Source organism: Heterocephalus glaber, unplaced genomic scaffold, assembly GCF_053883595.1.
Source record: "Heterocephalus glaber isolate CG9 unplaced genomic scaffold, H.glaber_assembly_v1.0 deba00001553, whole genome shotgun sequence".
Taxonomy (NCBI): Eukaryota; Metazoa; Chordata; class Mammalia; order Rodentia; family Bathyergidae; genus Heterocephalus; species Heterocephalus glaber.
The window spans coordinates 32477709-32490479 of NW_028258344.1; positions in this window are offsets into that span (position 1 = coordinate 32477709).

Genomic DNA, 12771 nt, shown 5'->3' on the forward strand with positions numbered 1-12771 from the left:
TTTCCTAATTTTTCCAACTTGATTCATCATTCTTTCCTGTATTCATCAGCATTTCATTGGTGGAACAAAATACCTAACGTACACAAATAAAAGGGGGGGCGGTATCTTGGCTCATGGTTGCTGAGGTTTCAATCCATGGTTGACTGGCTCTTAGGCAGAAACATCCTAAAGGAGGGACATGGCAGAGGAAAGCAGCTCACCTTGTGGCCTCTAGAAGCAGAGAAAGGGGGAAAAAAGCAGAGAGGAATGGGCTAGCAACCAGATACAATTCCCAAAGTCACACACTCATGATCCACCCAGACACACCCAGAATTGCGTTTTATTAATCTCCTAGGCATCTCTCAAACCAACCAAGCTGATGGTCAAGATTAACCATTACACTTACTATGAATGCACATAAGATTTTTGCTTCCCTGAGGCTTACTGTTTGCACAATATGTCTCTGTGCTGTCTGCCTTATTAGATTATAAATTCCATAAAGCCAGGAACTATGTCTCCTTACCTTGTATTTCACCACAGAACCAGCCTACTTGCACTAAAAATGATTTCTCTGAAAGGTGATACTTGAGGTAATTAATAAAATAATTTTTTTAGCAAAAGGACACTGGGTAGTAGAATTTAAAGATGGAACCTAGACAAGGCTCTGGAATCTTTCATGTCTTAACGGAGCTCTTTGTCATCTCTTATTTTCTGTATTCATTCTTAATGTTGCTATCTCTATCACACTGTGTCCTTTCTTAGAGAAGCTGTCAAAGCCCAGCTGGGCTAGTCAGCAAGATATTAGTGTTGCTGTGACACGTTGTCAACAATGACGCTTCCTGAATCTGCCATAAAAATGGAGTATTATGTAGAAAGAAGAACTATAGCAAGAATAAAATGAAGCAGTTATTCTTAAGAGTAGTTTTGCAACATTTGGGAAGAGCCTAAGACAAATAAGTTTGTTTAGATTTCTCTGGCCACTTCTATACAGATTTTTAAAGCTCTAAACACTAAATTCAAATCCAGACTTCAATAACTAAAGATTCTAAGAGCTATTAGCTTTAGCTTTAGCAGGAACTCCCTCCCAAAAGGATTATAATTACAGAGACCTATACCAATATGCTGTGTACATGTTTTCAGCCTACTATAACTACCACATACCCTACATCTTAAAATCCAATTTGTATAACTTAGGTTTCATGAAATAAAAATGCTAGCCCAAGTTATTTATACCACAATGAAAGTTGTTAAAAGTCTAAAACATGACGATGACCTTTACATTATCCTGTAGTACTACCTAGGAAAGGCAATTTCTTTCATAGCCTATTGAATATAGAAGCCATTTTCAGGTATATCTAGTTTAAGTGATAAAATTGCAGAAAATTACACATACAGCATGATAGCTTTTTTTTTTCCTGCTGTAAGAAAACCACCTAAGCACCTTCAAATTCTGTAAAATCACTATTCTTTTAGAATTAATGGTTACCTAAATTATCACAAGGCTGTCAAACTTTGCAACCATTTGTGGTTATTTTATGATTAATGTAGAAAATGTGGGTGACTAAATTTAACCCAAACTGTAAGAGGAGTCACACTGGAGCTAAAGAGCATCTAGCAGCATTCTATGGAGAGAGGGGAAAGAGAAGTAAGGAAGTGAGTGAAAATACTCCTCATGAAGCCATTATTAAAGAACCCTAGAGGAAGACCTGACCCAGCAACAGCTCCCAGACCCTTATGGGTCTTTCCTCTCTAGATTTGTCTATATTCTTTAATTTTATAAATGCACTGTATTGCATACTTTCCCTCATAATTCTTTAGAATTGTGATTTGTGAACTTGATAGGAGTCCCATAATAGTAATACTGAGTTTGAAATCTTCCCTGTTAATCCTTTACAATTTTCTGTGATTGTCTGAACTTTGATCTTTCTCACTCAGCAACATTTGAATTTTCAGACTAGAATTCAAGTTCATCTTCAGAATTAAGGAATCTAAATCTCCTTGATCATTTAAATTGCTCCTTCTTTGAACTTTCTTAGCTCTTTTAATGTGCTAGTTCCCATTCCATTTAACTCTATCCAAATCAGGTGATTGCTACTACTTGAGCTCAAAGATTATTAACATGCTGAGACTTGAAGATTTATACTTTTCTATAGATATTGGAATCAATGAAAAGCCACATGAGATCTTGAAAACTGTAAATTAAATGTAAGCCAAGGTTCACTCTGTAGCTGTGTAGGATATTAATTTCTACCGAATAGTCTAGTTTCATCTTAGAATGTCAAAACATTTGTCTACCTAAATAACATCTTTTCTCCTTACCAAATACTGTGTCTGGAATTCTCATTCCTTAAATGAAAACAATTCTTTATCACACAAAGAAAGCTTGATAATGCATCATGAGCCCATTAAAGAACAATACATCCTTCAACTTGGAGAGTTTGATGTGCCAGATAGGCAGAACTGGATGGATGTGTGTCTAGAAATGTCTGAGTTTACAGAAATAGAACCAAAGATAGGGCTTCTCAGGAAATAATGGATAGTCACAAGCATTCTGGAAAGGACATGAAGGTGAACACCTACAAAAGGGAAAAAGGATTATAGTAGCAGATACTACTAAGTTTAAAATTACTACCCTCAAATTAAAATTTGCACTTAATTTGAAAGGCTTAGCTGTATTAGAGACAACCCATAACTTGTAAAGTAAGATATTAATTAGAAGTAGCTGCATACATGCAAATGATAATTTATTTTGATCTTGATGGTTAACTGTTATATATGAATAACATTACAATACTGACAAGGTACAGCTTCACTTAAAAAGACATAAAAATGGATTCTTATCAAAAATAAGTGTTTAAAATATGGCATTATTAAACAATATATGCAAATTAAGATAAGAATATATGGCATTTTCACCTATCAAAATGGTAAATTTTAAAAAATATTACCCTAAATTCTGTAGTAATACAACTGGGAGAATATAAATTGGCACAAACTCTCTAGGAAGTATTTCATCAAAACACACTGAGATCCTAAGAAATATTTTACCTTCAGAGAAAAATCTGTTTTCAGAAATTTCTTCTTGTAAAATAAACAAAGATGCACAAAGGATTTGTTGCTAGCATTATTTGAAATTATAAATATATCTCCACGGGCCGGAGATTTAGCTCAGTGGTTTCGCCGCCTGCTGCGCAAGCGGAAGGATCTGAGTTTGATCCTCGGCACCAGAAAAAAAAGAAACAATAAATGTATCTACATAGTTAAGAAAAATTATAATTGAAATATAAAAGAATATATATATATTTATATATACCTATTAGGAATCATCTTTATAAATGTAAAATGATATGAGAAAATAGCTATAACTTAAGAAAAATGTGGAAATATTAAATTTTATGAGATTTTCTTCTGGGTGATAGAATTATACTTGACTCTAAAAGTGGACTTCCCAGGCTTTACTAATAACTGCAAAGTGCTTCCAAGGAAGTGGAACCCAGACAGAAACTTAAAAACAACCCATGAAGACAGTGTCAATGAAAAACTTTTCTCCAGTGTCTAAGTCACCTAAGGCACAATTATCTAAGTGTCTAAATTTTTTTATCCTACAATTTTGAATTTTTGATGTGTGGATTCTGCAAAACAATCTCTCTTTTGGGGAATAAAAAATTAAAAGTGTCTTAACGTTTATAGAAAACTAAATATTTTACCTGAGTGAATTTATCCTCAGTATCCTGTTAAATCAAAAGTGTTAACACTGAGACAGCTTGGGAATAAAAAGGTTTATTGAGTCTTTACAAATGCTAGCAAGAAAAAGGACCAGGTTCTGATACAAGTTTCTGCAAAATATCACTACAAGGTTAGTTAGCAGCTGGAAAAATGTTCACCAGCCCAGAAACAAGAGCATTTTTTAGGTAAAAAAATCTTGGAGAAGGAAATCGTAAGTTATTTATACTGACCAGAAATTTGCTATAAACAATGGGAGCAGGACTATGGGGAGAAGGTGAGAAAGCTTTGGGATAGTGCATGAGAGGTTATTGTTGTTTCTCCATTGATTGGGATTAACAGTCCAGAAAGTTTATGAATAAACAGGGAAAATCCATCCTGGTGCTCTACTGTAACGGAATTTAAGTCAAAGCTTCAACACAGACCTTTGTTGATTTCACCTGCAGGTGTTAACTGATCAACTTTGGCTACTTCCTCCCAGCCCTGAATCCTCCAGCCTTAGTTATTAAATATAAGACATCTAAAGATTTTAAATTTATAAATACTATTTTTACAGGTGAGGATACAGAACCAAAGAGGCTAAATAACACTATTGATTAAAAAAAATAAATAGCACATATCTGTCAAGCAATGGAGTCAAAACTGAAACTCAAGTATTTAGTGCTTTCAGTGATTAAACTATTCAAGATTTTTTTTTACATGATAGCCTTTGAAACTTCTAAATCACTACACCTTAATTTTGACTGAATGTACTAGTTGCAATACGAAGTATTTAATTTTTAACCTATTTATTTCCCTGTAATCAAATTCTCAGTGCTACAGATTGGCCAACCCTGATTTTTTAGGCAGTCTATCATACAATCATATTTGCATCAGAAGTTTACAATTAAGGGAGTGTAGTTTAAGCTAGGGCTAGTAGAAGAGGGAAAAATATTTTTAACTATTATTAACTAGGTTTTGAACTAATTTTAGGTGACTCTAGCAGCCATTTCTTTACTTTAGTTTTGACAAACACAAGTGATTGACTGCTCCTTGTACAGATCATCACTTTCCCATCATGCCCTAGTCTATGGGGAAGAGTCTAGGACTCAGGATGTAGCTAAAATTTCAACAAAACACATACTTTTGTGTAGTTTAAATGGCAAGGTTTTTTTTTCTTTTAATTCTAAAAATGTCTACTTCCAGTAGACAAAAGGTAAGACTTTCCTACAATCAAGAATCTGCCATTTTATGACTTTATAAAAATTCAGTTGTCAACAAATTCTCCATCAAAAGCTCCTCTCAATTATCTTATTGTATTCTAAGTAAATCAGAAGAACATTCTACTACAAATGAAAAGCAGACTGAATATGCAATAAATTTCTTCTTTACAACAATTTTCCCTGGAGCTGTGTTTATCAATACCACTGAAATACTGCAAACTTTTGTTGTAAGATAAGAAAAATGGAAGAATTGATACAGTGACCATATAAAATTTTGTTCCTTGTTTAAATTTAATTGAAAGGAGAGAATGTTGTTACATTTAAAGGTAAGGTAAAATAAAGGAAATAACACAAATGGCTACTCAATTATTTAAGAAAAAAATAATGTCTTTTCCTCAGTCCTCTCAAAACAAAATCTAAAAGAGGAAGAAGAAGAAAATGAGAAGAACAAATAAAACTCTACCTGAATTAACAATATGAAGCAAAGAAATGAATAAAAAGAAACAAGCAATCCATTGTTTTATAATCTTGAGATAGATAAGGCTATTAATATTTTTACTACAAAAATAAAAATTGTGTAGAACAACAAAGTCAAAATTCTAAGAATTAGGGAATATTTCAATATCTGTGAAATACATGGCCTTATGTACAGTCTCTAAAACTTCATAGTAGAATTGGAAACAGTAGAATAGAGAAAGTCAACTTTCATAGTTTTAAAATTTCTTCTAGAATAAATAGAATTTTTACCACAAGCCTGTATTTCCTCTTAGAATTCAGGAGGAAGGAGTAAAAGGAGTAAGGGGGAGAAAGCAAGAGTAGCAAGAGAAAACTTTAGTACTATATTGTTTATAAATATCAAAATTTTCATAGTCTGATACCCTCAGGCATCTAATAAGTAAAGGTGGCCACAATGATTTCCAGGGCCAACTACAGCTGAAATTCAATCAAGAGACACCAAATTTGGTACTACTGATACTCACATGTTATCAGACGCACGTTGCTTTTAAATTTTTAAGCTGGGAACCAAACATTTAAACTCCTCCAACTCATTATAGTGTATCACAAATCTTTGTCATAAAGACCCACTGCCATAAACTATACAGTTAGGGTGCACACAAAGTAAGTAATTGTCTTTCAATTCATAAACTGCAGTTTTCTCATGACATTTCTCTTTACTTTTTTACTTTGCTAGAAATTAATATCAAATCACACTTCTCAGAAAAAAATTGAATTCTAAACCTCAGAATTAATATTGGCAAAAAATACTTGCAAATATTAAAATTTTCACATATCTACAGGATTTGTAATCTCAGATCATTTCCCAGATGTTGTACAGTATGTCAGTTACAAAGTCAAGGCTATGAGGAAGCATAAAGTAATAGGCTCTGATAACAAAGGTCATTCTTTTAAAACTAATTTACTCTCCTTGTCTACCACTTTTCTTACAAACGTACAATTCTCCTGTTTTCAAATCAAATAACAAAAGAGGAACACATGACTTTCCAAATGTTTTCTCAAGTTTTTAAAATTTATTTTAACTTTTATGAAAGAAATAATAATAAATTCACAGTTTTATGCATATATAATTCTTTTTTTTTTAGAAAGCATGACTATATAAAATTAAAGTGAAGCAAATCCAAGGTATGTGATTTATGGAGTGATGTTTATTTCTTCTTGGAGTTAGTACTGTTATTTTCACTGTTATGAGGCACATTTCTTGAATGAGGTAAATATAAGATGGGCTGAGAAGAGTCTGAGGATTGTTTTTTCAGATGAGGCAAACTGAAAGACTTGATTTTTATACTACTACTACTACTACTACTACTACTACAGTGTAAACACTGAAACAAACTTCCAAACTCAAGTTACTTTAATATCTTAAAATATAGCCTAATAGCAAGTAGGTAGGATCTGCACTTCTTTTCTGGAAGGAAAGATAAAGACTTTTTGTTGACAAACTCCTTATGACACGCATTTATGTATTCAATTTACCTCTCAAAAGTATGCTTTCCTATTGAGTAAAAGATCATATTTTCCTAACTTTCACCCATTGAGAAATTTATATATTTTATTCCCACTAATATCCAAATAGCAGCTCAAAGTCTTTTGGTCAGTAAGAAAGTTTAGAATAAAAGCTGAAATAGCCCAATCTTGATATGGCAACTAATCAAATGCAAGGTCATGGTTAGAATGATTTTTTCTGCTCTGTTGGAAAGTGTCTAATATTGCAACAGACTCTTTCTTTGAACTCTTGCCCAGAATCGGGTGGCTAAAAAATTGATGTTGAAGTACCACTGACTGAATGCTTTTCCTTCAAGACTGCACAAAATGTTGAGTTTTTTTTTTTTTTCCTAAACAAACTTCTTTGTTTGGACTAGGATGTGTTGATCACCTTACTAACAAAAGTATGGACACCAGACCAAAGCCATCAAATGATGTAAACTCTCCAACACTGATAGTCTTGTAAACACATTTGAAGTGACCAATTAAATATGGCAAGCTCTTTTGCCATTCTAAAAGGAAGGCTGTGATAAAAATTTTTTAATTACATACAAAACTGGTTAATGGCTTCTGGGACAATAACTTGTGACCTGTTTTAAACTTTGCTACAGAGAAAAAAATTTTTGCATTCCTACTGGGAAAATTCATTTGCACAATTATTTATTGGACAAAGATAAATTGCATCATTATCCCTTCCGAAAGGTAAGGATTAACTTTACACAGCTATAAAATGCCTTAAACAACAGTACATAGTAAGTAAATAAACACACATATTCCTGAAAAAGTTGATAACCCTTAGGTAAGTCTCTTAGATAATGTTCTTGTAGAATATTCAAAAGATATGTAATTATCATTTGACCTGTTTGCAAATTTTGAATATTTTATTTTTTCCTTGATATTCCCCTTTCTGATAAAAAATGTGATCTCCAAAGATTAACATAGATCATAATAATGCTGGATTCATTTATCAGCTTGTTTTATGGACAAAATGTTGAAAATTTTGTTAACATGATTAAGCATCCTTATAAAACATTCAGTAAATCTAGAGCTATATGGTGATAAGAAATCACTAAATGGAGGAAATTATTTTCTGTCTTGAGATTTCATAAGGAATCTAGAATGGTATTTACAACACCATGATAGTTTCCATCACTCTAGAGGGTGCACATTAACACGCTCTCTTTTCTCTGTGAAGCACAGCAAACAAAACTTAAGAAATTAATATCTACCAGTTTTGTTGGTAGTATCTGTAAATGTGAATGTATTTTTCTAATCTTCATTCTCCATCCTCAGATAATGTTTTGGCTTTGCAAGAAGTGGTTTCTCTCACCATCTCTAAGACGGAGTCCCTGTAAACCATACATCGATACAAGACAAGTTTCTTGGGAGGACCTTGTAAACAAAGGTTCCACATACTATGTAAAACTCTTAGTCCTCAATGGTACCTAGGCTTCAATGATATTAATGAACTTTGCTCTTAAATATTATATACTTCAGGTATGGTTTTGTATGTAATGGACAAAATTGATTTGTCCATTTATTCCTTGATAAAAAAAGAAGACAAATTATTAATCTATGCAAATAACCACATTGCCATAAAAAGTAAAATGTTTCAGGAAAAGTGCTTGTTCCAATATTCTGATTGAGAAAATAAATCTTAATGAACTTGAAGGGGGGGGGAGATCTTAGTTTGTAACAGTAAAATTGTTTCAGTCAACATGGTCATGATGATCATGTTAATAAAAATTCTATGAAATCTACCAAAAAGTTACTAAAACTAATAAGTGAACATAAGGTCACAGATACAAAATCAGCCCTAAAAAAATTAATTGCATTTCTATATACTAGTAACAATTATAAAATGGAATTTCAAAATTACCATTCATACTAGCATCAAAACCATAAAACATCTAAGGGATACATTTGGTGTCTTAAATATGGTATCTTAAGTCTCTCCAAGCTGCTATAATAATCGTATCATAAATTTAATACCTTATAAATAGCATTTATTTCTCACAGTGCTGGAGAAAGGGAAAGTTGAGATCAAGATGTCAGCATATTGAGTGTCTGGTCATAGCTGTCCCTCATAGTTTATGTCCTCAGTTGTAGAAGGGGCTAACTAGCTCTCTGGGATCCCTTTTGTGAGGGCAATAATCCCATTCATAAAGGCTCCAACATCATTCTTTAATAACGCCCCATAAGTCTCTATCTCTTAATGCTATAACACTAAGGATCAGGTTTCAACATTTAAATTTTGAACACAGGCCACAGACTTTCTGACTATAAGATATGGGTCTATTAAATATTGCTAAGGGAAATTCTACAAGACCTAATAAATGAGAGATACATCTATGCTCATCCACTGAAAGAGTCAGTATTGTTTAGATATCCATTATCCCCAGTAGATCTGTAGATTTTGAAACAGTCTCCATTTTTAGCAAAATTGAAAGCTAATTCTAAAACTCAGCAAAATGCAGTAGACCTAGAAGAGCCAAAACAATTTTGAAAATCAAAACTCAAAGTTAAAGAATGTAAGTTACTTATTTTCAAGGTTTATGCCTGTAATTAAGTTACTGTTCTGTTGGTATAATGATGGGCATATATATCAATAAAACAGAAGTCCAGCCTTCCTATATATAGCAAATATTCATGCAAGATATATATGTTAATGTTATATACTTAATTTATGACATATATTTTTGCATTTAACTTATATTATTTTACATTCATGTTGATATTTTAACAAATAGTGCAGAGAAAATCCAAGTGCTATTTAAATATTTTAAACAAATAGTACCACCATAACTGTTCCATATAAAAAAAGAAATATTACTTTGACCTCTACTTCTTACCATACACACAATTTCATTCAAACTGGCTCTTAAACTATAAAGTTTTAATAATTTTTATAAAACTATAAAAATTTTAGAAGATAACATAGATTCTTTCCATGACCTTATAATAAGCAAAGATTTCTTTGATATAAAATGAAACATAACAGAAGCTTCAGTAAAAATAATTGAAAAACTTCCACAAAAAACAACTTTAATTTAAAAATTGATAAATTAAACTTCAGTGAAATTAGTAACTTCTTTTGCTTTAAAAAATAATACAAGCACATGAGTAAACCTAGAGGAGGTAAACAAAGATACCTAGACAATCCACAGCCAATCCCAAATGCTCAAATAGCTATGCCCAAATCAGCCAAGCTCGGGTGAGATCAGCCAAACCCCATTGTTGATCAACTAAATAATTGTTAACAGTTGTATGCCACACAGGTTTTGGGACTGTTTATTACATGGCAATATTATGACAATGGAGGGTTGGTACAAGAAGATAAGCGATATTCAATGAAAGGTGAGTATTTTCTAGAATTGAAGAGAAAACAACATGTGAAATAAATGTGACACCATGGTGGATTCAGGAATTTCAAGGAGTTCAGTAGTCTGGATTATAGATAGAATGCCTCAATGCATTTCAAGAGGTGTGAACTGCCATAACCCATGTAGGATCTTTTTGAGGGAAAAGAAAAACACTAAAAAGTCAAATTGGCCAAGGCTTACACTCCAAAAAATCATGAGGGCATTTTTACCTTTCAACCATGCAGTATTTTCCTAGGGCTACTATAACAAAGCACCCCAACCTGGATGCCTGAGCACTGTGGCAGTTTATTAATAGTTTCACTATTGTAGAGATTGAGTAGTCAGGTAGGCTAAGCTCCCTCTGAAATACATAAGGAAGAATTTTTCCTTGCCTCTTATCAGCTTCTAGTGCTTTCCCAGAAATACTTGGCATTCCTTGGCTTTGAATTACAACATTTCAGTCTTTACCTTCATCATCCCTACTCCCCTTGTATGTCTTCTAATACACCAGACATACTAGATTAGAACCCACTCTAATTGAATATGAACTCACCTTGAGTTACTTGTATTTACAAAGGTCCAGTTGCCAAGTATGATTATGTTCCCAGAAACCAGGGGTTAGACTTCAACCTATCTTTGGAGGTAATACAATTCAACCTCTAAGAAACTATACTTCTCCCCTCTTCTGTCTCTCTTAGACAAAAGCTTTCTTTCTCTCAATAAATTTTTCCTACTCTTAAAAAAAACTACTTCTAAAACTCATAAAATACATCTATAGTTCATCATGGTTCTTATCTCACATGTACAATTTTAATATGCACAAAAATCATTTAAATATTCTGAGTGTCAAACACATGTACTTAAGAAGGGCATTAAGTATATTAATACTAATATTAATTCTAGTTTTAAAATCAAAATTTATGTATCTTCATTCATGATTATTAATCAACAAGTAGAAATCATATTATTCTAACTAAAGCAGCTAAAGTATTGAAAATACATGAGATACAGTCATTTTCAGTATATGACTGGATTCTCAAATCAGTTTGGGGATAAAGGTGGAGTATAGCCATTTATAGAACTACATTATGAAAAAACAGTATTTTCAAAAGAAAAAGTTTAAAACTGAAAGTCAAGTTTTCTTCTTACCACATGTGAGCCAATTTATGTTCATATTTTCAAGGCTCATGTAAAAAATTTGATAGAATTTCTAGCAAAATTCATGACATGTTGTCAGCCCATAGTATATGTTAATATTGCCTTTCATTTTTGTGCACTTAAAAAATTTTTAGAAAGATTTTTGTTGTGGTTGTGACAGAGAGTTTTAAAACTGAATTATGCTGGAAGTGATTCATTCCTTTTAGTCTTAATTTTTCATGTGAACTTTTATAGCTACTTATATTCAGAACACATAATGGGTTAAGTTATTCTCTTTCTTGGAAAAATAAATATATAGAAAATGCAGAGTTCACATTCTCGCTAATGACTAGACATTTCTAGTTACTTGAGAAAAAAACTTAAAATTTTTGAAATAAAGACACACATAACAATGCAATAACTTTGAATTTCCTACATTGTGTAAGATGGATGTTTGCCATGGCAATCCCAAAAGACATTCATTTGACAGGCACCAACATCAACTATTTTAAAGATACTTCCTAAAGTGCTCCATAATGCTAAAGCTCTATTGCAATGTGATACTATTAAAATACAGAGGTTTGAGGGAAATAAACCTAAGCATTTCTCCAAAGCCAATTTCCATTAGACAGCCATTCTAGAAACACATTACATAATAACACTAAGAGCTCCTTTTCTTGGGGAAAATTGCAGATGAACAACACAAGCAGATTTAAAAAGATAGCAGATCTCACTGTCACTCAGAGACTTTGCCAGCTAAAGATGATTAATTGAATAAATAATTGTATTGGTAAATGATGTTTTAAAGATTAATACCCAATGGATCCAGATAGCGTTGTCATTTCTTTAAAATTAGCACAATATTGCCCATAGTCTCCAAATAAACAAGTCAATGGCAGGATTTTAAATGAGCTGATCTTTATGCACCATATGATCAAATGATTGATTAAATTATTACAGCTTTCCAGGTAGGAAACAATAAAAACGAACAAAAAAATAATGCTTTTTGGGTCAAGTAAGGCCATAGCATGCTGATTGCTAATAATTTTCTGAAGCATTGAAGAGTATTGCTGAATTTGCCACTCTCAAAAGCTAGTCAGCACTCTGTTTTCTGAGCTCTGCTTTCCTATAAGTAGCATCAGATAAGAGTTTACATTATGTTAAACAGTTTTGTGGCTACCATTTCCCCAAAACTCTATGTAGTTGTAATTGGCCTGTACCTTTATGCACGGATGTTATTGAGGGGATGGAATAGCTTTGAGAATTCCAAACAAACAGAAAATATCAATCTGCAAAGGAAATTTTCTCAGTCTGCATTTCATGATATATTTTAATGGTATTTATCTAATTCTTAGCACCTAGTCTTT